Source organism: Heterocephalus glaber, unplaced genomic scaffold (assembly GCF_053883595.1).
Source record: "Heterocephalus glaber isolate CG9 unplaced genomic scaffold, H.glaber_assembly_v1.0 deba00001472, whole genome shotgun sequence".
NCBI lineage: Eukaryota > Metazoa > Chordata > Mammalia > Rodentia > Bathyergidae > Heterocephalus > Heterocephalus glaber.
The window spans coordinates 38,899,221-38,923,686 of record NW_028258315.1 but is presented as its reverse complement, the minus strand read 5'-3'; the positions used below and the strand labels follow the sequence as shown (position 1 = coordinate 38,923,686).

Genomic DNA, 24,466 nt, shown 5'->3' with positions numbered 1-24,466 from the left:
TCAGATATGTGCCTGCACATTCGTGCTGCCAAAAGCCATAAGAAAATGTTTAAAACAATGAATTGTAAATTGAAGGCTTTAACTCTCATAAAAAATAAGCTCTCCTACATTCATTCACACCTCTTTTGTTTACAAAGGAAAATGGGACATGAACGTGGAGATGGACCACTTGATGGAAATACTTCATCAGGCAGTGACCTTTCTGTTTGTCATGATTTGTCCTCTCTCCCTCCCAGGACATGCTGTTTTAATAAGTGTGTGTCATTTTAATCTGCTTAGACATCTTACTGTTTTCCAAAGATCCTTGGATACTTGTTGAACTGTTTCACAATTGGAAATAGGCATTTATTTGGAGATGGATCTAGTAGAATCATTAAGTCCAGCTTCCCAGGTGTTCCTCTGTATGAGCTGAGTAGGATTTGGGTTGTGGGGGGAGCCAATGTTTGAAACATCCAGGAGCAATACTAAGACTTCTATGTTCCCATAAATTTTTATAATGATAAAGTTGATATTTGCACGTGTTTAATTATGCCTGGTATTTTGGCTTTGTATGCTCTCCAGAGAATACAGTATCTTTAAAGGTAGATTATTCACACATGAATATTTAAAGGGTAACAATAATATACCTACTGTGTCCTGGGAGCCACGCTAAGAACTTTAAGTACAATCTCTACTATGAATCCTAACAACAGCACCATGGGCTGAGTCAAGGGTATTGTATAGCCAGATACCAAGATAGTCAGACTGTAAGAGGGTTAGTTTCTAATGCATTAGAATGAGCATTAATTTTGATTTAAAGTTTTAAAATTACTCATCTTCACTAAATAAATTTCATTCAAACATTTAATTAATAACTGAGTGGGGCAAAAAAAGTTACTAGTTTTTTTAGAGCACCCATTTTCTAGCTCTGGCCTTCTTTTGAGGAAGATTACTATGATCCATTTAGTAAATATTCTATTAATATAAATGTCTCTCCCAAATAAAATAAAACACTTTCTTTAAAAATAAAACTAATTTGGATAGTACAAATGTAGAAAACTACAGTAAGTTTCACCTCATACCCATTAGGATGGCTAGAATAAAAAAAAAAAAAAGAAAGAAATGTTGGCAGAAAGTAATAAATGTAGAGAAGTTGTACACTGTTAGCACAAATGTAAAACAGTATAGCCACTATGTAAAAACAGGATTGTGGTCTCTCAAAAAAAACCTCAAAAATCAAAACTACAATTACCAAATGATACAGCAATTCTACTTCTAAGTATGTACACAAAAGACTTAAAAGTAGGGTTTCAAAGAGATATTTGGAAATGTGTGTTGATAACACACTATTCAAAATAGCCAAAAACTGGAATCAAGTGTCCATTGGAAGATGAATGTAGAAGCAAAATGTAGTATATACATATAATTGAATATTATTTAGTCTTGTAAAGTAAAAGAATTCTGATGCATGTTTCAATATGAATGAATCATGTGGACATTAGGTAAAATAAGCTAGTCAAAAAAAGACAATGACAGTATGATTCCACTTATACGAGGTGCCTAGTGTAGCTAGATTCCTAAAGACAGAAAGTAGAATGGTGGTGGCCAGGAGCTGAAGGAAGGGAGAATGGGGAGTTGTTTAATGGGCACCTAGTTTCAGTTTAGCAAGATGAAAAGAGTTCTGGAGATTGCCTAGTAGTGTGAATATAGTTTAGTGTTACAGAACTGTGAACTTAAGATAGTTAAAATGGTCAATTTTATGTTATATGAATATTTTATCATAGTTAAAAGTAAATAAGCAGATACAGCTAATTTGGTCATTTACTCATTTATTAAGCCAGTGTTTATGTTTCAAACAATATATTAGACCAAGAATGGCCAGGGCTAAGATATTTTGAGATACGTTACTAGATGTTCAAAAAGTATTCATGGGATAAAGTGAATGAATTATATAATGAACAAATGACTCCTTGGAAATGGCCTCCCTGGAAATGATGCTGAGTCTGGTTAGGAATGTTTATCATGGGCATGAAGAAAAGAAATGGCATATACCACATATTTGCCTTCCATCACTATCCACAAAAACAGAAAATGCAAAGTAGCACAAGCTTCCAAGAAACTAAAAGTTTAGAAGAGGGAATAAAGATGGAAAGAAAGAATTTTAATGTAGATTTGTATGACATCACACATAGAATAACCCATAATGATGATCACCTATGTTGAGGGATGGGTAATTTTATCAGTCTCATCTTCTCACATTTGTTATCTTACAGTGTAATATGGACCAATATATATCTTGAATATTGGCTTGACCTTTCTGTCCATTTTTGGCCCATTTTTTTTTCATGAAAGCTAAAACAAGCCAGCAAACAAAGAATGATCCACAATAGTGAAAATGTTATGATTATTAAAACAGAATTGTTTAGGGCTAGGGATTTAGCTCAGTGGTGCCACTGCCTGCCTCACAAGTGCAAGGTCCCCAGTTTGATCCCCGGTACCAAAAAAAAAAGCAGAGTTGTTTGAAGCAACCTTTTTTTTTTTTTTTCTGGTACCAGGGATTGAACTCAGGACCTTGCGCTTGCCAGGCAGGTCTGGTGCCACTGAACTACATCCCGGCCGTTGAAAGAACTTTTGATTAGAAATACATCCCTAGTCCAAGAGTCAGGAAGCCTGTTTCTTTGTCCCAACCTACTCATTAACAAATTACCAACTTTGATGAGACATATCTCTTTGTCTCTGAGACTCATTTTAATATCTATGTGTCTAGACTTCCAGAGATTTTAAGAGATGACTTTTTGTGAATTTATGAATTTGAGATTTCAATCAATTCTAATCAATTTGATGTTCCCTTGATATTCATGAAGGCCTGGTTCCAGGACCTGCCATGAATACCAAAGTCTATGGAAGTTCAAGTCCCTCCTATAAAATGGTATACTGTTTGCAGGGAACCTACACAACATCCTCCCATGTGCTCTAAATCAACTCTAGATTACTTAGAATTCCTGATACAATCTAAATAGTTGTTACATTGTAATGTTTAGGAAATAATGACCAAAACAAAGGGTTGTATATGTTCAATACAGATGCAATTCTTTCAAATATTTTTAATCCATGCTGGATTAAACCTCAGAGGCAGAACACATGGATATGAAGGGTCACTGTTTATGGCTTTTTAAAATCCTTAATTATTTTATGGAATTTGGACTTAAATATCTTTATTCCTTGCTAGAAGTTATTCCAAGGAAATTGTTGTATCAGATTTGTAGGCTAAATAGTCATTGGGGTGTAAGGTGCAAGGAATTCTTCTGGGTGCCTTTCTGTTGAATACCTTGAAAATGTTCTTCTGCCTCCAGGCAGAAGGGAAGCCCACATTCCTAGAAATAAGAAGGCACACAGAGAGCTTTGGGTGAATGGGACACAGTGAGCTTTGCGGAACTGAGACAGTGACTCTCACCCCTAGCAGAGGTCTACTCTTGAGTATTCTGATGCACTTATGGAGTCCCTCAACACTGTGCAAAGTTTGGTCGGTTTTAGAACTGCTATTTTCCTTTTTTTTTTTTTTCCAGTATTGGAGACTGAACCCAGGGCCTTCACACCAAGTTACAGCCCCCGCCTGTTTTACATTTTGTTTTGATACAGGGTCTCACTAAACTGCCCAGCCAGGGCTCAGATTGGTGATCCTCTTTCCTTAGCCTCCCAGAGTGCTAAGATTATGGGAGTGCACCACCACACCCAACTTGTAACTGCATTTTTAACGTACAACTGCATTTCCTAAATGCAAACAGGAGCAAACTGTATCCTACTGCTCAAGTTCACTCTGTTTCTCCCACTCCCATTTCTTTGGTCCTCTCTGATATTTTCTTCTTTACCTATCTTGCCATCAGTATAGAAAGTTCATTGAACTATAGTGGCTTAGCATAAAGATACAGCAATTTCTGTTGAGAACTTTTATAAGACTCCTTTCTTTAGAATGGCTGGGTGGTATACAGTAATGGAAGTCTTCTGACTTGGATACATAAAAGCAGTTGCTTAGCCTAGGCTGTGAAAAGATTTCCAAGGGGCGCTACAAATAGTGGGCTATTAAGTGCCATGGATTAAAAAAACCCAGGACGATATTGAGGAATTATAGTAATAATACAAACAGTATTTATAGCGGATTGTTGGAATTTGAGCTGCAATGTAATCATAGCTATTTTATAGCAATAGTCTTTATTTCAGTGCCAGTCTATTTCCTGAAAGCTTAAAAAATGTAACATAGTTCATATAATATGTCACCCCATAATGAAGCTGAGATTGACTCCTCATTTGGTGTTATTCTTCCTTAGGTCCTTAAAGGATTTTTTTTTTTAAGTTAATAGCTTACAATTCACTTCTTTTCTTTTTACTGAACATCTCACTCCTTACACCCTGTGGGAAAGATTAACTGAGGAAAGAAAATAAAAGGACTGTAGGAGAGAAGTCAGTCAAAAACAAGCCCTCTGAGCTCAAGGGGCTTTATTTCTTTTATTTACTTTTCCTTTACATGGAGAGCATTCACTAAAGAAAATAAGAGATTTATAATTCCCATAATTTGGCTAGAAGGAGCATACAGTGACATGTTTCCTGTGTGTTAGTCATTTTTGGTTGCCTAGCTGCAAAACACAAATATATTGCAAAACTATTTTTTCATCACAATTGTACACATCTGTCAATGAATCTACTCCCCTAACATTTTAATGTGTTAAGAAACAATAGACATCAGCATATTACCAATTTTTTTTATTACTCCACCCTTCGTTAACTCTGTGTTGGCTTAAATGTTGGACTCATCTGAGGACAGATGAGAAAATTACCTAAAATAAATAAAAAAGTGCTGGAAATAGGCAGGGTTGATATCCTAGAAGAACTAATTTTTTTTCCCTGAAGCTGAAGAACATAAAAGGAATGTTCTTATATTCTGAAATGAATTAAATTCCCAACTGCAAATTTCAAGTGTGTTAGCATTATTCTATAACACACAGCTCCAGTGTTGACTTCCGATGTTATAATGAATACTCTGAGAAACTTGAATGTGATCCCAGATTCCTGATGTTTACCTCCTTGGGGTTCACAAAGAATAGGAAAGGCATTTTCAGAACAAGGTTTCTGAAGCCCTTCTGTCTTCCCTACATAATATTGACAACTATGTGTGTCAGATTCCTGGGAAGATATTGAAAAGAAGGGCAAATATGTGCTCACTGGCTTGGTGCTCCTGGGACTTGTCATGTCCACAGGATAAGAGGCAATCTGTCATTGTACCATGCACAAGGGAGTCCCAACTCACAAAGGCATATTGGGGACCTCTAACATCTCACTCAAAACCTGACCACTACCTACCCAATCTGTCCCATATCATTGTTCCCCTAAGAGAAACATGGGAGGCATCTGATGAATACTTGCTGAGTGAAGTAGGGATTTTTGTACAAATGGGTTCAGCACCAGAATACCAGTTACTCACAGATCTGAATATCCCTGAGGCCTCTTACAAGATCCCAGACAAGTAGTATGGCCCATAGCACAAGAATCATTTTCAAAAGCCAGAATATAGTCCAGTTTCTTCCACGTTTCACATTGGACCTCAACGTCACTGTAAGTTCCATTCCAATAGCAGAACACAGGAAAGAGAAGCTCTTTCTCAGAGAGGTTATAGATTTGTGATGGTGTGCATGGGAGTTGGTTCAATAAGACACTGATGATAAATCTGTTGACTACAAATGACTCAAGGTTGAAGACCCATCATGCTTTCAAAGCACTCCTCTCAAAGGTCCTTTAGAATCATCTCCAAGTTGTTTCTCCCTGCTCCAAAAAAGTTCTCAAGGTAGAAAACCCTAAGTAAACAACCTTTGAGAACATGCATTTATTTCACTGGAATTGGAGGAGAGAGAGAAGACAGAATAGGAAATCAGCCTTTCTCTAAAAACAGTAAAGAAATATTTAGGAATTACTTTCTATGCCACTTGTATATACTGATAATTTTATGAATTTTTTGAATCTCATTCATACACAAAAGAGTTTGTGTGCTCATCTCTGTTTTTGTTTTGTATTTTTGTGATGGGCTTTCTTTATATACTCTAGGCAGGCCTTGAACCTATTATTTAGCCTAGGCTGACCTAAAAAGTCAAGATCCTCATGCCTCAGTCTCCTGAGTGTTGGGGTTGCCAGAATATGCCACCATGCCTGGCTTTGTGTGTACTTTTTAAATGTGAGTTTGTGAAGAAAAAGTTTTACCAAAGAGAAAAAGTGAAGACACTTCTTACCCTTTATATTTTTAAGAATAAATTCTCATACATCACCCTTTTTTGTGGTAATACCTGAAATCTGTGGTTTGTCTTCTCTCCAAAGAGCTGTAAGTCTTTTCAGGATTATGGCATGTAGCCCACTCTAATCAACCTCATTAATGTAAATGAAGAAATGGCAGTCATAACTCAAAACCACAATTTTCAAAGGCATTTATGCTTGATTTTGTAATGTGAATGGTATTTTTCCTTACCAATTGTATTTATTAGACTGATGTTCAATGTGAACTCTTTTTCCGTAGCCCAGACCAACTGATTGTATAAAGCAGCTGCCCAGATGTCTTGAAGGGTCAGGGTGAGGCCAAACCAAGAATAAGAACTTTCTGTAAATAAAGTACAAAGTGGATAATTAGAAGCAGACAGCCATTATCTCATTTATTCTCATACCAAATCCTGAAACTGGGTAGGAATTAGGGATATGATGCCTGGACTATCACATTTGCCTCCTAACTTGACTTTGCATCTTGAAATTGCACATACCTTGCAGCCAATTTATTTCATAAATACTTGAGTGGTCACTATGTATCAGACTTTGGGCTTGTATGTAGGTAAAGAGGCATAGCCCCTTCATTTTTGGAGGCCTATAATTAATCTAATGAGGCACACAGAAAAAAGTAAGTAAAGAAATTCATAATTATAAGATCACAGAGCTGGACTGGATGAGGAATGGGGTGGAGGTGGGGTTAGGGCAGAATCAAGGATGACCTCCAGGTTTCTGTATGGTGCTAGAAAGATGGTAGTATCATTCATGGAAATGTGGATTATTGGGGGGTGGGGGTGATTGGAGGAGGAAGGGAAGATTAAGAGACCAATTTCAGATCTGTTAAAATTGAGATGGTTTTCACTCAGGCATCCAAGTAAAGGTGTCATGTAGACAACTGTATCTGTAAGAGTAGAACTCAGAAAAGAATTCTAGGCTCAAGATAAAACTGTGGAATCAAAAACAGATGGAAATGATCGAAGCCCTGGCAATGAATGAGCTCAAGTAGGGAGAGAGTGTGGAGAAAGAAGTGGGAGGAGGAAGACTTGAAAATCCTCATCAGCTGGAAGTTGGATAGAGAAAGAAAAGTAGCCAAAGAGAGAAGGAGAAAACCAGGAGGTGTGTCATCACAGAAGCTAATGGAAAACATCATGTCAAAGGCAGTGCGATCAATGGCTGTGTTCCATGCTCCTAAAATATGGGAGATAAACCTGGGCATGTGTCTATGAGATATGACAACATTGAGATAAATAACAGCTGAGGAAGTGGTGGCTGGGCAGAAGTGTTTATGGAATGGACTAGATGGGAGAAAAGGAAGGGGAGACAGTGTGAGGGCAAATCATTACTTAATTCCCTTATTTAATTCTGTGATGTCATTACTGAGAAAGTGTGAGTAGCTCCCTATTGCCCTGTAACATAAAATTTGCATTCCTATTCTCATCTTTAACCTGGCTTCCATGTGAATACTCCACTCTGGCCAAGCAGAATTAATTCTACTCCTTTCTTACCTCTCTGCTCCTGCCTATAGGAGTCTTTACACCAGGAATTCCTGCTCATTCCTCTGTGTCCTACATGAAATCTTTCATCATTGCTCCCATCTTTTTTCATCCTATCAATTTTTACTGCAACCCTGTAGTGGCATTTATCAGATACTGTGTTTATTTGTGTATCTTTTTGAGCCTTCTCTTACTAAAAGGGAAGGAAGTACAGTCCCACTGCTTTTTGCCATTTGGCCAACACAAAATCTTATACATATCAGTACGAAGTATTAGTTGTCTGACTGGTGGTGATGTTCTCTACTCATTTATTCCTAATGTCACTGGGACGACATTTGAGTCACTGTCAAGGAACACAGGCAGATCTACCTGTAAAACTTTTCTCAATGCTGACCCTGGAAAAACACTGGCAAACTGACAAGATCCTGACCTTTGGGTGGTGTGTGTGTGTGTGTGTGTGTTTTGGTTTGTTTTGTTTTTGCTTGCAGTAAACTTTTTTTTATTTTGTAATATTTTTAGATTTACAGAAAGATTGCAAAAATAGTAGAGAGTTTCCATATATACAACATCTACTTTATACTATTTTTAACATCTTACATTATTATAATACATTTGTCAAAAATTTTTTTTCATTCATTAATTTTATTGGTACATTTTAGGTATACAATATGCTGACATTCATTGTTGGGAACTTGTACCTTTACATAATATATCAATATATCATAGTTCTTATTTTTCCCCCTTCCCCTGCCCTCCCTTCAATCCCTCCATCCCTCCTTATTTACAAAGACTTTGTTTCCATTTTTTAATTTTCCTGTATTTATTCCTTTCCCTTCTTTCTGTTCCCCTACCCCTCCTGTTTCCCCTTCCCCTTTGGACCTTTTCTTTTTCTGGACCTTTCCTTCCTATTTCACATTATCTATCATACATTTTGATCCTTATTTACACTTTCAATTTCTCATACTAGAGAAACTATTCAGTATTTACACATGTGTGTCCTATTTATTTCACTTAAGAGTATGGATGGCCCCAGTGTGCATCCATTTAGCTATAAATGTCTCTAGTTTCTCATTCTTTATGTCTGAGTAGTATTCCATTTTATTTTTTGAAAACACACATTTTCTTTATTCAGTCTCCAGTTGATGGGCCTTTGGGCTGTTTCCAAGTTTTAGCTATTACAAACTGTGCATGAACATGGGTGCACATATATCACTGTGGTATGATTCTTTTAATTCTTTGGGGAAGATCCCCAGCAGGGGAATAGAGGGGTCAAATGGGACTTCCAGTCCTAGTTCTTTGAGGTATCTCCATACTGATTTCCACAGTGGTTGCACTAGTCTACACTCCCTCCAGCAGTGGAGCAGGGTTCCTCTTTCCCCACAGCCCCACCAGCATTTGTTATTGGTTGATTTCTTGATAACAGCCATTCTTTCTGGGGTGAGGTGGAATCTCAGCATTGTTTTCATTTGTATCTCCTGAATGACCAATGATGTTGAACATTTTTTCATATGTTTATTGGCTATTTCTTCTTCTTTGTCTGAGAAATGTCTGTTCATTTCAGATGCCCATTAACAAGCCATCAGTTTAAATCACAGAATTATGTCAACTTGACTTTCTTGGGAGCCTCTTAGAGGATTAGTAAAGCTCACTTCTTGATGTGTCTGGGTGGACCTTGAGGATTGCTTTTGGCCGGTCACCCCTTCCTGTTGGTCATTGTGCCACTGCTCTGCATCCTGGTCACCTGGAACCCATCCTCAGGGGCTTTCATTTTCTTTTTTCTCTACATTGGACTCTGGGTAGAGAAATATCTGTATGGTCTGCCATTTCTCTCAGTCTCTGGTCAAATTTTGCCCATTAAAGTAGAATTCTCTACATTTGTCAAAATTAATGAGCCAAAAATGATACATTGTTATTGTCACCTAAAACCCATAAGTTATTCTGATTTCCTTAGTTTTTATCTAATGTTCCTTTTCTGACCCAGGGTCCCATTCAGGGTGTCACATTACATTTAGTCTTCTTAGTCTTCCTTGGGCTCCTCTTGGCTATGTTACTTTCTCAGACTTCTGTTATTTTTGATGACCTTGAGAGTTTTGAGGAGGGCTGGTCTGATATTTTGTAGAATGTCCCCCTGTTGAAATTGATCTAATATTTTTCTCATGATTGGACTGGGATTATGAGATTTGAGGAAGAGCTCTGAAGTAAAATGTGAACGTCATCATCACATCATAGCAGTTGTGCGTACTATCAGGGTGGCTTGTCACAGTTGATGTGGACCTCAGTCACCTCATCCCTATCATTTTCCCCACTGTAAAGTTATTCTTTTTCTCCATTTCCACATTGTACTCTTTGGAAAGAAGTCACAGTGTGCAGTCCAAACTTAAGGAGTGGAGAATTATGTTCTATCTACTTAAGGGTGGAGTATCTGCAAAAATTATTTGGAATTCTTCTGCATGGGAGATTTTTCTTTATCTCCTATTTTAAATTATGAAATCAATTATTTATATTGGATGGACTAATGGTATTTATTTTCTACTTTGGATTATAATCAAATGCTATTTCATTTATTTTATTGTTCAAATTGTTCTACCTTTGACCATTGGGAGCTCTCTTTCACTTGTCTCCTATGTCTCTTTTGACACAGCATCTTGTATATTTACAACTCTAGTACTAAAACCAACTCTTTATCTAAGAAGTCCTATTTCCATTTATTGGAGAATGGTATTAGTAATCAAGTCTGGACACTAGATGCTTATTGCTACTGGGTCCTCATTGTACAAAGGCCCCCTCAGCTGACAGAGCAAGGAAATAAGGTGTGTGTATGTTAACTCATATATATATATATATATATATATATATATGTAAATATTCTATATCTAAACATTTATATCAGTATTAAGCTAAGCATAAATTGATACTGATATCACCAACTCAAATCCATTACCTTATCTCCTTGTTTATTTGGAACTTTCCACTCTAATGGTGAGACACTTGGTTCTCACTATATCGCCTCAACTTACTTAAGCATTCAGGTTCATGTGGGTGGTAGCTTAGAATGTTGAAGCACACCTATATCCCACTGGAAACAACTTTATCAACCACAGGATAGTGCTGATGTACTATTCCTTTTGCCTCTAGTCTTATAGAGTCCACTCATTTCCAAAGTTGCTTAGGTCAGACTTTTTCTCCTTTAGCACCTATAGTGAAATTGTTTCAAATTCTTATGATAGAGAAAGATTATTTTAGCATATTCTATATTTCATCTCCAGGTCTCCTGAGATCCTATATTGATTTTTTGCATGAAATTCATACAAATTGAGCTTCCCTCTTTGTGCTATAAAGTTCTAAGGGTTTCTATGAATGCAGTGTCATATATCCACCTTTAGTCTCATAGAGAATCATTTTCCTGTCCTAAAAACAATCTTCTTTGCTCTACCTATTCAACTTCCACATCCCAAATGCTGGCAATTACTGACATGTTTGTTGTCTTTATAATTTTGGGGTTTTGGGGTTTTTTTTTTTTTTTTTGGTACCAGGGATTGAACTCGGGTCCTTGAGCTTGCGCGGCAGGTGACGAAACCACTGAGCTAAATCCCCAGCTATAATTTTGGTTTTCATAGCATATTTTATGTACAGAATCATATAATATGTACCCTTTTCAGTAACCTTTTCTTTCACTTCATAATATGCATTTAAATTTCATCCATGTATTTGCATGGGCTGATAGCTCATTCCTTTCTATTATTAAATAGCATTCCATTATCTGGATATATTAGTTTCTTTATTTATCTGTTAACCTATTGAAGGACATTTTGGTTGCTTCCCATGTTTTGCAATTATAAATAAATCTGCTGTGAACATTCATGTCAGGTTTCTACGTGGTTATAAGTTTTCATATCAGTTGAGTAAATATGTAGCAGCATGATTGCTGAGTCATAAATTATGTTCAGCTTTGTAGGAAACTAGAAAATGGTGGGGGGATGGCTCCCTGATAGAGTGCTTGCTAGCATGTTAGAGGACCTGGGATTGACCTCAATGTGTGTGTGGGGGGAGGCATACAGAGAGAGATAGACACAGAGAATGGAAGGAAAGAAAGGAGAGAGGGGGAAGGGGAGGAGGGAGGGAGGACAGGAGGAAGGAGGGGAGGGAGGGAAGGAGGGAAGGGGAAACTTGAAAAATGTTTTCCAAGTGACTTTACAACTTTGCATTTGCAGGGGCAACAAGTGAGAGTTTCCATTAATCCACATGCTCACCAGCAAGAACATTACCAGTGTTTGGTTTTCAGTCATTCTAAGAGATATATCATTGTTTTAATTGGATTTCCCAAATAACAAATGACATTTGACATCTTTTCTAACCTCATTTGCCATGTGTAGATTTTCTTTGATGGGGTATCAATTTAGATTTTTTCTGTTTTCAATTGGGTTGCTTGTTTTATTGCTAAGTTATTAGAATACTTTCTATATTTTAGATATCACTCCTTTATCACATATATGTTTTGCAAATATTTTCCCCAACTTGCAGCTTGCATTTTCATTCTCTTGAATGTCTTTTTCAAAGCAAAAGTTTTTCTTCTAATATAGTCCAAATTATCAACTTTCTTTTTTTTTTTTACAGTCCTGGGGATTTAGCCCAAGAGCTTGCTTTTGTTAGGCAAGCACTCTACTGCAGAGCTACATTCCTTTTTTTTTTTTTTTTTTCACTTTTAAAAATTCTTTTATTGGTGCATTTCAGGTATACAATACTTTTACATTTATCGTTGGGTGCTTGTACCTGAACATGATGTATCTTAGTTCTTATTTTATCCCCCATTACCGGTGCGCCCTTCACCCCCTCCACCCTTCCCTATTTACATAGATTTTGTTTCCATTTTTTTTTCTTTTCTCATAATTTTTCTTTTCCCTTCTTTCCTTTCCCCTTCCCCTCCGACCATCACTACACCTTTGAACCTTTTCCTATTTCAAATTATCAATTATTCATTTTAATCATTTTAATCCTTATTTACACTTTCAGTTTCTCACACTAGAGAAACTATTCAATATTTACACATGTGTGTCCTATTTATTTCACTTAAGAGTATGGCCTCAATATGCATCCATTTAGCTACAAATGTCTCTAGTTTCTCATTCTTTATGGCTGAGTAGTACTCCATTTTATTTAAATAAAACCACATTTTCTTTATCCAGTTTCCAGGTGATGGGCATTTGGGCTGTTTCAAAGTTTTAGCTATTACAAGTTGCGCTGCTATAAACATGGGTGCACATATATCGCTGTGGTATGATTCTTTTAATTCTTTTGGGAAGATACCCAGCAGGGGAACAGCTGGGTCAAATGGGACCTCTAGTCCTCGCTCTTTGAGGTATCTCCATATGGATTTCCACAGTGCTTGCACCAGTCTACACTCCCACCAGCAGTGGAGCAGGATTCCTCTTTCCCCACAGCCCCGCCAGCATTGGTTATTGGTTGATTTCATGATAGCAGCCATTCTTTCTGGACTGAAGTGGAGTCTCAGCGTTGTTTTCATTTTCATCTCTTGAATGACCAGCGATGTTGAACATTTTTTCATGTATTTATTTGCTATTTCTACTTCTTTGTCTGAGAAATGTCTGTTCATTTCAGATGCCCATTTTTGGATTGGGTCTTTAAATTTGGGAGGTCTGATCTTTTTAAATTCTTTATAGATTCGAGATAGTAGACCTTTGTCTGAGGAAGAGCAGGTGAAGATTTTTTTCCCACATTGTGGGTTGTCTCTTCACACTGCTGGTGGTTTCTCTTGCTGTGCAGAAGCCTTTTCATAAGAAGAGATCCCACTTGTTGATTGTTTGTGCTAGTTCACGGGCAACTGAGGTTTTGTTTATAAAATCTGTTCCTACACCAATGTCTTCAAGGGTTCTACCTAACCTCTGTTCCAACTGGTTCAGAGTTTCTATTTTAATATTTAGATCTTTAATCCATTTTGATTTTAGTTTAGTATATGGTGAGAAATACGGGTCTAGTTTTAATCTTTGGCAAAGTGAAGCCCAATTTTTCCAGCACCATTTATTAAAGAGGCTATCTTTCCTCCAGTGAAGGTGTTTGGCTCCTTTATCGAAGATGAGATGGCTGAGTGTGTCTGGCATTGTTTCTGCATCTTCTAATCTGTTCCACTGGTCCTCAAGTCTGTTTCTTTGCCAGTACCATGCTGTTTTTATCACAGTAGCATTGTAGTAGAGTTGCAGGTTGGGGATTGTGATACCCCGTGCCATGTCTCTGTTACCTAGAATTGCTTTTGCTATTCTGGGTCTCTTCTTGTTCCAAATGAATTTCTGGATTGTTTTCTCAAGGTGTGTGAAGTATGCTGCTGGGATCTCAATTGGAATTGCATTAAATCTATATAGCAGTTTTGGAAGAATGGCCATTTTCACTATATTAATCCTTCCTACCCAGGAGCAGGGGATGTCTGTCCATTTTCTGATATCATCTTCAATCTCTCTTTTCAGAGTGCCATAGTTTTCAGAGAAGAGAACTTTGATTTCTTTCATTAGGTTGATTCCTAGGTATTTCAGTTTTTTGGATGCTATTGTGAAAGGAATTATTTGCCCTATTTCTCTCTCAGTGAGTCTGTCATTGGTGTAGCGGAAAGCTATTGATTTTTGTGTGTTGACCTTGTAACCAGCTACTTGAGTGAATTTGGTTATTAAGTCTAGAAGACTTTTGGTGGAGTTCTTGGGGTCTTCTATATAGAGTATCATGTCATCTGCAAATAATGACAATTTGACTTCTTCATTTCCTATCTTTATTCCTTTTATTTCTTTCTCTTGTCTAATTGCCATGGCTAATGTTTCCAGAACTATATTGAACAAGAGTGGTGATAGTGGCCATCCTTGTCTTGTTCCTGATTTTAGTGTGAAGGATTTCAGTTTTTGACCATTTAGTATGATATTGGCTGTTGGTTTTTCTTAGATGGCTTCTCTCAGTTCGAGGTAGAGACCATCTATTCCAATTTTTTGTAGGGTTTTTATCATAAATGCATGTTGGATTTTGTCAAATGCTTTTTCTGTGTCTATGGAGATAATCATATGGTTTTTGTCCTTGGCTCTATTGATATAGTGTATTACATTGATTGATTTTCATATATTGAACCATCCCTGCATCCCTGGGATGAATCCCACTTGATCAGGGTGTATGATCTTCTTGATGATCTTCTGCATTCTGTTTGCCAGTATCTTAGTAAGGATTTTTGCATCTATGTTCATTAGCGAGATTGGCCTATAGTTCTCTTTTTCAGTTGGGACTTTCTCTGCTTTGGGGATCAAGGTGATGCTTGCTTCCAGGAATGAATTTGGGAGTATTGCTTCCCTTTCAATTTCACTGAAGAGTTTAAACAGTAGTGGCAGCAGTTCCTCTCTAAATGTCTTGTAGAATTCAGCAGTGAAGCCATCAGGGCCTGGGCTTTTCTTAGTTGATAAGTTTCTAATTACATTTTCAATTTCATTGGTTGATATTGGGTTGTTCAGAATTTTTAGGTCTTCATTCAACTTTGGTAATTCATACGTATCTAGGAATCTGTCCATTTCTTCTGTGTTGTCCATTTTATTGGCGTATAGCTTCTGGAAGTAGGTATTGATGATCCTCTGGATTTCTGCTGGGTCTGTTGTAATTTCACCCTTTTCATTCCTAATTGCATGGATTTGGGCCTTTTCTTTCCTTTTTCTGACAAGGTTGGCTAAGGGTTTGTCAATTTTGTTGATTCTTTCGAAGAACCAACTCTTGGCTCCATTGATTTTTTGTATCGTTCTCTTAGTCTCCATTGCATTGATTTCTCCTCTGATCTTTATAATTTCCTCCCTTGTATGAGTTTTGGGGTTGTCCTGTTCTTCTTTTTCTAGAAGCTTGAGGTTCAGCATCAGGTTGTTTAATTGGGCTCATTCTGTTTTCCTAATGTGCGTATTCACTGCTATGAATTTCCCTCGCAAGACTGCTTTCATTGTGTCCCACAGATTCTGATATGTTGTATTGTCATTGTCATTTAATTGAAGGAGCTGTCTGATTTCTTCTTTAATTTCCTCTGTGACTCATTGGTTATTCAGAAGTGTGTTGTTCAATTTCCACGTATTTATGAAATTTTTTGAGTTTCTTTTGCTATGGATCTCCAGTTTCATAGCACTATGGTCTGATAATATACAGGGGATAACTTCAATTCCTTTGCACTTACTTAAACATGTTCTATGAGTGAGTATGTGGTCTATTTTGGAGAATGACCCACGAGCAGCTGAAAAGAATGTGTATTCTGATTTTGTGGGGTGGAACACTCTGTCAACATCTGTTAAGTTCATTTGTTCAAGAGTTTGATCAAGTTCTAGTATTTCATTACTTATTTTTAGTCTAGTTGATCTATCTATTTGTGACAGTGGGGTGTTGAGGTCCCCCACTACAATTGTGTTAGTGCATATATGACTTTTCATGTCTGTTAGTATTTGTTTTATATAGTTGGGTGCACTAGTGTTTGGTGCATAGATATTTATGATTGTCATCTCTTCCTCTTGGATTCTTCCCTTTACAAGGACGTAGTGTCCTTCTTCATCTCTCTTAATCAGTGTTCATTTGAAATCTACTTGATTTGCCAAGAGGATAGCTACTCCTGCTTTTGTTCGGGTTCCTGTCGCATGCAGTATTGTTTTCCACCCTTTAACTTTCAGTCTATGAGTTTCCTTTTGAATGAAGTGTGTTTCTTGTATGCAGCATATTGTTGGATTTTGCTTCTTGACCCATTCTGCCAGTCTATTTCTTTTGATTGGTGAATTGAGACCATTAACGTTGATGGTTATAACCGAAATGTATTGACTTGTCATTGCTATGACTTTTTCTTTCTGTTGGGTTCTCCCCTTTTACATTTAATTTCTTGTCATGCCAGATGGGTTCATTCTGCTTTGCTTCCTGGGGTTGTGATCCTCAATGTCTGTTCCTAGGATATTGTGTAAAATTCTTTGGAGTGCTGGTTTGCTATTCACGAAGCTTCCTAAGGTGCTCTTTGTCATGAAAGTATCTTATTTCTCCATCCATTTTGAAAGATAGTTTTGCAGGGTACATCAACCTGGGTTGGAGGCTGTTTTCTTTTAGGGCTTGGAATGTGTCACTCCAAGCTCTTCTTGCCTTGATGGTTTGTGTTGAGAAGTCTGCTGTGATTCTGATGGGCTTTCCTTTGTATGGGATCTGTTTCTTTTCTCTGACTGCTTGGAGAACTTTTTTCTTCTGTTGTGTTTCTGGAATCTTAACAATTATATGCCTATGTGTAAATTTTTTTTGATCAAGGCTATTTGGAGTCCTCTATGCCTCACTTATCTGTATGTCAAGCTCTTTTCCCCTGCTTGGGAAGTTTTCTGCCATTATTTCTGTGAAGAGATTTTTTATGTCATCTGCAGTCTCTCCTGTTTCTTCATTGAATCCAATCAGTCTTATGTTATTCTTCTTTGCATCATCTAGCAGCTGCTGGATTGATTTATCATGTTCCCTTATAATTTTGAAGCAATTTTTCTTTTCCTGGTCACTAATTGCAATCTTATCTTCTATATCTGAAATTCTGTCCTCTCATCGGCTCATTCTGCTGTGTAGCCTTTCAATGGAGTTTTTCACATCCTGGAAATCTATTTGCATCTGTTTGATGGATTCCATTTGTTTCTTATGTTGGGATTCCATCATGTTCCTGAGCTCCTCTCTAGATTTATTAATCATGTCTTGCACTAGGGGTACAATTTCTCTTGTTATCTGAGAAATTATTTCTGATTTCATTTTTTCCAGATCCCCTTTTGTTGCCAGTTCAGTGGGTCCCGGTGGTTGAGTATCAGAGTGTTCCATCTCATTTCCCTTTGGGGTTGCTGTAGGTGATCTGGAAGTCTGGTTTTGAGACTTATTTATGTGTTTTCTCATTTTGGCTGGGGCAGGGGGCTGTTAGCGCCTGCGTGGATTACCTTCTCTGAGCTGGGAGAGGTGGGACAGGGGCCGGGAGCAGTGTTAGGGATGGTGGCCCCAAAGCCCTTTCCTGTGGGCTGGGAGCAGCGGGAGGGATGGTGGCCTGGAAGCCCCTTCCTCTTGACCAGGAGCAGTGGGATGGTGGCTCAGAAGCCCCTACCTCTGGGCCAGGAGTGGTGGGAGGGATGGTGGCCCGGAAGCCCCTTCCTCTGGGCCAGGAGCAGCAGGACAGAAGGTGGTCCAAAAGCCCTTTCCTCTGGGCTGGAAGCAGCGGAAGGGATGGTGACTGGGAAGCCCCTTCCTCTCGACCATGAGCAGTGGGACGGCGGCTCAGAAGCCCCTACCTCTGGGCCGGGAGCAGCGGGACTCAGTACTGTGGTCTGGTGGTCTGGTGTCCTCTGCATCTTTGTAGTGTGGAACCAGGTGGCTGCCTGTCTGCAGCGGGGTGATTCGGTGTCTTCTGTGGGACTCGGGACCTTGGTAGGGCGTGGGCAGACCTGCCTGTCTGCAGAGGGCTGATTCAGCATGTTCCGCATGACTGGGGACCTCGGTAGGGCATGGGCAGACCTGCCTGTCTGCAGTGGGGTGATTCAGCATCTTCCCCATGACCCGGGACCCTGGCTTTGATGTTAAGGTAATGCAGGCCTCATGGAAAGTAAGTTAAGAAGTACTCCTTCTACTTTTATTTTTTATAAGATGATATGGATAAATGATATAATTTCTTTCATAAATACTTGGTAGTTTTCACAAGTGGGGCATTTTGGCATGGTGTATTTAGGTTATTATTGTACTTTGGCATTATTATTTTAGGTTATTAATTATAGGTTAAAATTTTTAATAGATATTGGGATATTCAGGTTGTCTGTTTCTCCCATGAGTTTTGGTAGTTTGTATCTTTCAAGATACTGGTCCATTTCATCTAAGTAATCAATTTGTAGCATAAAGTTGCCTCTAGAAATTTTTTTATTACCCTTTTAAAAATTACTGGGTCAGGAATGGTGACTCATCTTTTATTTCTGATATTGTTAATTTGTTTCTTCTCTCTTTCATTCTTACATGGCCAGAGGTTTATCTATTTCATTAATCTTTTTAAGAAAACAGCTTTTGGCTTAATTGATTTTTTTTCCTCTTTAAATCATTGGTTTGTACTCTAATTTTGTGATTATTTTCTTTTGATTGTTTTGAGTTTAAAAGTTCTTTCTTTAATTTCATGAGGTAGGCAACTTAGGTTATTAAATTTAGATGTTTCTTCATTTGTAATATATTAATTTGATACTAAGTGTTTTTGTCTAAGTATTATTTATGCTGCATGTCACATTTTTCTGCTTTTTGTTACCACTTTAATTATGTTGAGAACAAACTCTGTGTAAGTTACACTTGTTTAAATTTCTCAAGGTGTGTTTTATGGCTCAGAGTGTGATTTGTCATGTTAGTGGGTGTTCTGTGTAAGCACAGAAAGAATGTTCACCATGCTGTTGTTGGATGAAATAGTCCATAAATATTAATTAGATCAAGTTGATTGGCCATGCTGTTGAAATCATTTAGGTTTTTACTGATTTTCTACTTACTTGAGCTATCAACTACTGCTAGAGGGATATTAAATCAATGACCATCTTTTGTGGCTTGTGTTTGGATGTCCCCCCAAAGCCTCATACAGATAGGGTGGGGCTTTCTTTTTCCAAGGTAGCTAAATCTGGAAATTGTGATGTTGAGATTAACGGTGTGTGATTACTAAACCAATACACAGTCTCACTGTGAGTGATTGGTTTGGCACCACCCTAATCCTGGTAGTCTGGATAGGATAAAATGGACAGAAAGAGGGTTAAATTCTCTTGTTGCTTTTGCTGTCTTCTGCTTCCATGATCTGTTGCCCCTTTGCCACCGTGCCTTGAACCCAGCCAATTATGAACTGAAACCTCTACAAACTGTGAGCCAAATAAAAGCTTTCCTCTTTAACGTTTGGTACCAGGTATTTTGTCTCAGCAATGAGAGAAAAGTAGCAACACACAATCTTTAGATCTTTGAAACAACTGCCCCCCAACACAGCAGATCCAAATTCTCTGTATCTACCCCATTTATGTTTCCATGAACTATGAAAGTGGGCATCTCTGAAAAGTGATCAATAGTCAATTCCTTAGAATTACTAAGCAATTTTTTATTAGAGGTATGAATATATCAGGCTGAACAACTACTTACAGACAATATTGTATAAGGAATCAGGAAAAAAATTAAAAATTAAATCATGATTTCTAAGATCTTTTCAACCCTGGGATTCTGTCATACTTCAGCTTCTTCTAGACTCTCTTGGTGACATTTTTTTTCTTGACTTATCTACTTCCTTACTCTCATTCTTATTACTGCCCCACAGTCCTTGCTAATGTTTGTTCTCAGCAGTAGAGGTTATCCAGTTAAATAAAACCTAGTTTGTAACCTATTACAATGTACAAAAGTATATTTATTGAAGGGCTAGCAGGTCAAATAACACTCTAGTTTTTTCCAAAATCACTCTCTAACATCAAGCGCCTGTCTTTAAAACATTCAACCCAGGGCCACAGCCCCTCCCTATGGGCCAGATAAAGTGGTGAGACAGGAAAAGTTGTAGAAAAAGAACCAGTCTTTGTTTGGTTGGGGTATTTTGATTTTTTTTTTTTTTTGTATTTTTGCTATCGGGGATCGAACTCAGGACCTTGCCCTTACGGGGCAGGTGGCAGAACCACTGAGTTAAATCCCAGGCCCAAGAACTAGTCTTTATCAATACATTCAACCAAAACAGTGATTCACTGGCTGCCTTCTCCTGGAATAAAATTATAAAGAAGAAGAAAAATGAACTATCTAAGATAGTTTAACATAGATAATATGGAAGATTCTGCTAAATGGTGAGAGAGTCCAGGAAGACTTGCTGCACTGCTATTTTCAGTTTTATTCCAGAAAAATGAAAAGCTTGGGGAAACTTTGACAAATGGCTCTTTTACAATGTCTGTAAATCACTTGTGCAAATTAGCATATGCCTTGTGCTTCCTACTAAATAATTTCCTAAGTCTTCCCTCTATATTTACTCTAGGGTTTTCTTAGGATTGACTTTAGGAAATTTTAACTATATTAGGACCCTAAAGAAGGGTATTTTGATTGGGATTAGCAGAAAATTCTGACATAAAAATTGACTGGTAACATGGTAAAGGGACAGAAAATTTGAAATCAGAATGGTCATGGAAAACTGGGAAAGTATGGCTATTATTTAATGTCCATCTTGCCCACAAGGGCTTTCGTTTAAGAAAAAGCCTTATGACTATTCATTAGTTCTCAGAGCTTCATGTTAGATGGATGAATGACCAGAATTTTCATTCCATTTTTGTAGACAAGCGTGAGAAACAGCAAGATTTTAATTATTTGCTCAAGGACAAGACTGGTCTTCTAATTACAGTTCCTATTCACTGCCTAAGCAGTATCCTAGCCTGTAATATTTAAATTGCTGCTTAAATGTTTTATTTATTGATGAATGACTTTTGCCATCATAGACAGGAAATAACTTTGGACATTTTCTTGCTTGAATAACTTGTGTCCCTGAGAGGATAGGCTCATTTCTTTGAGAACCTCAAATGAGAGATCTGTTTTAAGCATGCTTCCATGTGCAAATTAGCTGTTTTAAAGGGAGAAAGAAAACACAATCTCAGTTTCCCATCCATTAGCCTCTGGCTCATTGCTCCAAAGAAAATGGTCATTGTTTTTACAAATTACTCTATGTAACTGTGATGAATCTGTGGAAACTCTCCAAAAACTTTAAAACAAGCAAGAAAACAATAAAACAAAACAAAATACACACACACAAGCATGCAACCATAGTTAGAAGCACGCTAGGCATTTCTGAGCAGTGTTCTCCAAGAAAATTACACAAGATATTATGGTGTGTATATATATATATATATATATATATATATATATTTTAAATTTATTATAAAAAGGCATATTACCACCAATCCCCTCTCAAAATACTCTCTCACTTTGAACACACTTATCCCATCATTCTTGCCACTTTCTGAAGCAGTTCTGGAAGTCCTCATTCATGAGTGCCTTTAGTTACACTGTTGTGGCTGTCTTGATATCCTAAATCAATTCAAAGATTTACCTTTCATGGTTATACTGACTTTGGGGAGGAGCCAGAAGTCTCACTGTGTCAAATCCAGTGAATAAGGTGGGTGAGGACCAACCTTAATATTTTTATGGGCTCGCCTTTCCTTTTGATGGCAGTTGGCAGCAGCATTCACTATATTTTCAACCAAACCTCTTAAAGATACTCATGAAAGGACTTCCAGAACTGCTTCAGAAAGTAGGAAGAATGAAGGATAAATGTGTTTGAAGCAAGGTGGAATATTTTTCAGTGAGATTAATGACAATGCATCTTTTATTGTAACAAATTTTTTAAAATTTAAACATTCACGATATTTTTTAATCACACATTGTTAGAGTATGTTATGGTTTGTGTCTAGATGTCCCTCAAAGCCTTGTGAAGTCTTAGATGAAGCTTTTTCAGAGGTGCTTGATGTATATAGTGTGTGGTGCTGGGATTAAGGGTGTGTGATTACTAAACCAGTACATTGATTGGCTCAGCACCACCCTAATCCTGGATAGCCTGGATACAATATAAGGGACAGAAAGAGACTTTGTCTTCCCTCTTGTTGCTTTTGCTGTCTTGGCCCACGATGAACTGCTGTTTCTCCTCTGCCAATGCCCCTCTGCCTTGGAGCCAGCCAACTATGGACTGAAACTTCTATGAACTGTAAGCCAAATAAACCTTTCCTCACTTAACTTTGAATGTCAGGTATTTTGCCTCAGCAATGAGAAAAGAAACTAACACAGAGTACCTTAGGGAAAGATGTCAGAGAGAGAGTCTAAATCCAGGAGATAAAGCTCAGTATTCTCTGGATATGATAATTAGTTTGATTTAATAATTTTGTAGGGCGGGGGATTTAGCTCAGTGGTTCCACCGCTTACCTAACAAGTGCAAGGACCTGAGTTCAATCCCCGGTACCAAAACATATATGAATAAATAAATAAATATATACATATATATATATATGTATGTATCAGGGGACTAATAATTTTGTAATGTATACATATATTGAAGTATTAGGTTGTATGTCATAAATATATGTACTTTTTCTTTGTCAGTTATACCTTATTACTGCTAAACAACAAAAGCAGACCCCCCCCAATAAAAACTCAGTATGATCCAACCATTTGTTCTAATGATAAGCAAATGATTAATTTAATACCATAAGTCAAGGTGCTAGTGCATCTATGTGCCTCAGTTTCCACACTTGTAAAATGACTTACTGACCCGTGACACCACTTTTATTACTGGCTTTTGAGATTTACACAGGTCCTTCTGTACTACATGAGTTTAAACAGGAAGAAGAATTTCCTTTGACAATATTTGGGGACCTCACTATTCACAGTGAGGAATCAGTTCCTTCTTTCATTTTGCTTTAACTAGACATTTTCATGTTAATTGTGTATATTGCAGCCTCCCCATGTAGAAGATTTCAGTGTTGGTTCCCAGCTTCTTCTTGCTTCCTAGGACCCAGTTGCTCCTAGACTTTTTTGCTGACAGTGAAATCTTTCCATTCACTGCCCAGACTCATTCACAGATGTTTCCTGTATCAACAGAGCAGCAGCTGCTGCCCAGTCAGAGAAAGCCCACAGAATCTGCTGGTGTCTTTTCATCTTGGCAAATATCATTCAGATAAGCAAATAACTTTCCAAAAATCCCAGAAGAATCTATGTATGTGATCGTTTCCATCACTTTCTTTTCAGGATCTTGTCTTCTTTTTTGATGTTTTTATCACCAAGGATAAGATTTAGAAGGGATCCATAAAGTGCAAGAGAAAGCAATAATTGCCTTCTGAGTTGAGTGTAATGCGCAAAGCCAGTGTGAATCACTGAATGGTCCAGATCTTAATGGATGCTCTCTGCCTTGAGTTCACATTTAACACGGAGCAGGAAGACACCTTCGCAGTTCTGCCTGCAAGCAGAGTGTAGTGTATATGAATCTCGAGATTGAGCCCTATTCTGCTGAAAATGAGGTTAGAAAACAATCTAAGAAACATTATGTTTTCCTAAAACTAAAATTGAGTTTTGGCACCAAACTATTGTACATGCAGTTTAAATAAGATTTGAGCACTTTCAAGTGATGGCAGGTTTTGATTTTCTGTTTGTAATTCCCTCTTGCCCTTTCCCCACACCCATTAGCCTAAGGTTAAGAAAGAAAGATATATCTGATATGATTTCTTTTATTACCTATATACTTGATATACAATTTCAATAGCTGAGTCCATTACTAACTTCAAAGAGAGCAGACTAAAAAAGTTAAATAGCTTAATTTTTATTTTCAAGATATATATATGAATTCACACACACACAAAAGTTGCATACGTATTATATACATTACACATTAGTATAAATTATATACATTACATACTAATATATATAATATATGCATAATATAAATAATAAATTTATAAACAAAATATATACTATGTATGTAAATAATATATGTAAATGAAAATGTGGGAAGCAAAAATCCTGCAGTAGGTGCAAAGAAGCCTGCATTCCAGTTTTGACTCAAAGATAATTTTATTTCTCCCCTTTATTTCCTCATCAGTCTGTAATGTAGTGATGACATCATCTAACTTTATAGGCTCAAATGAGAAAGTATTCTAGGAAGAAAAATTTAAAAGTAGAGTCAGGGTGGATCC

At 37.4% G+C, this 24,466-nt stretch overlaps 1 protein-coding gene across 13 annotated transcripts in view; it reads left to right on the top strand.

Annotated features, from left to right (window-relative positions):
• Window positions 1-24,466, top strand: part of Celf2 (CUGBP Elav-like family member 2) — an 830,356-nt gene that overhangs the window by 323,694 nt on the left and 482,196 nt on the right. The window lies entirely within an intron of this gene.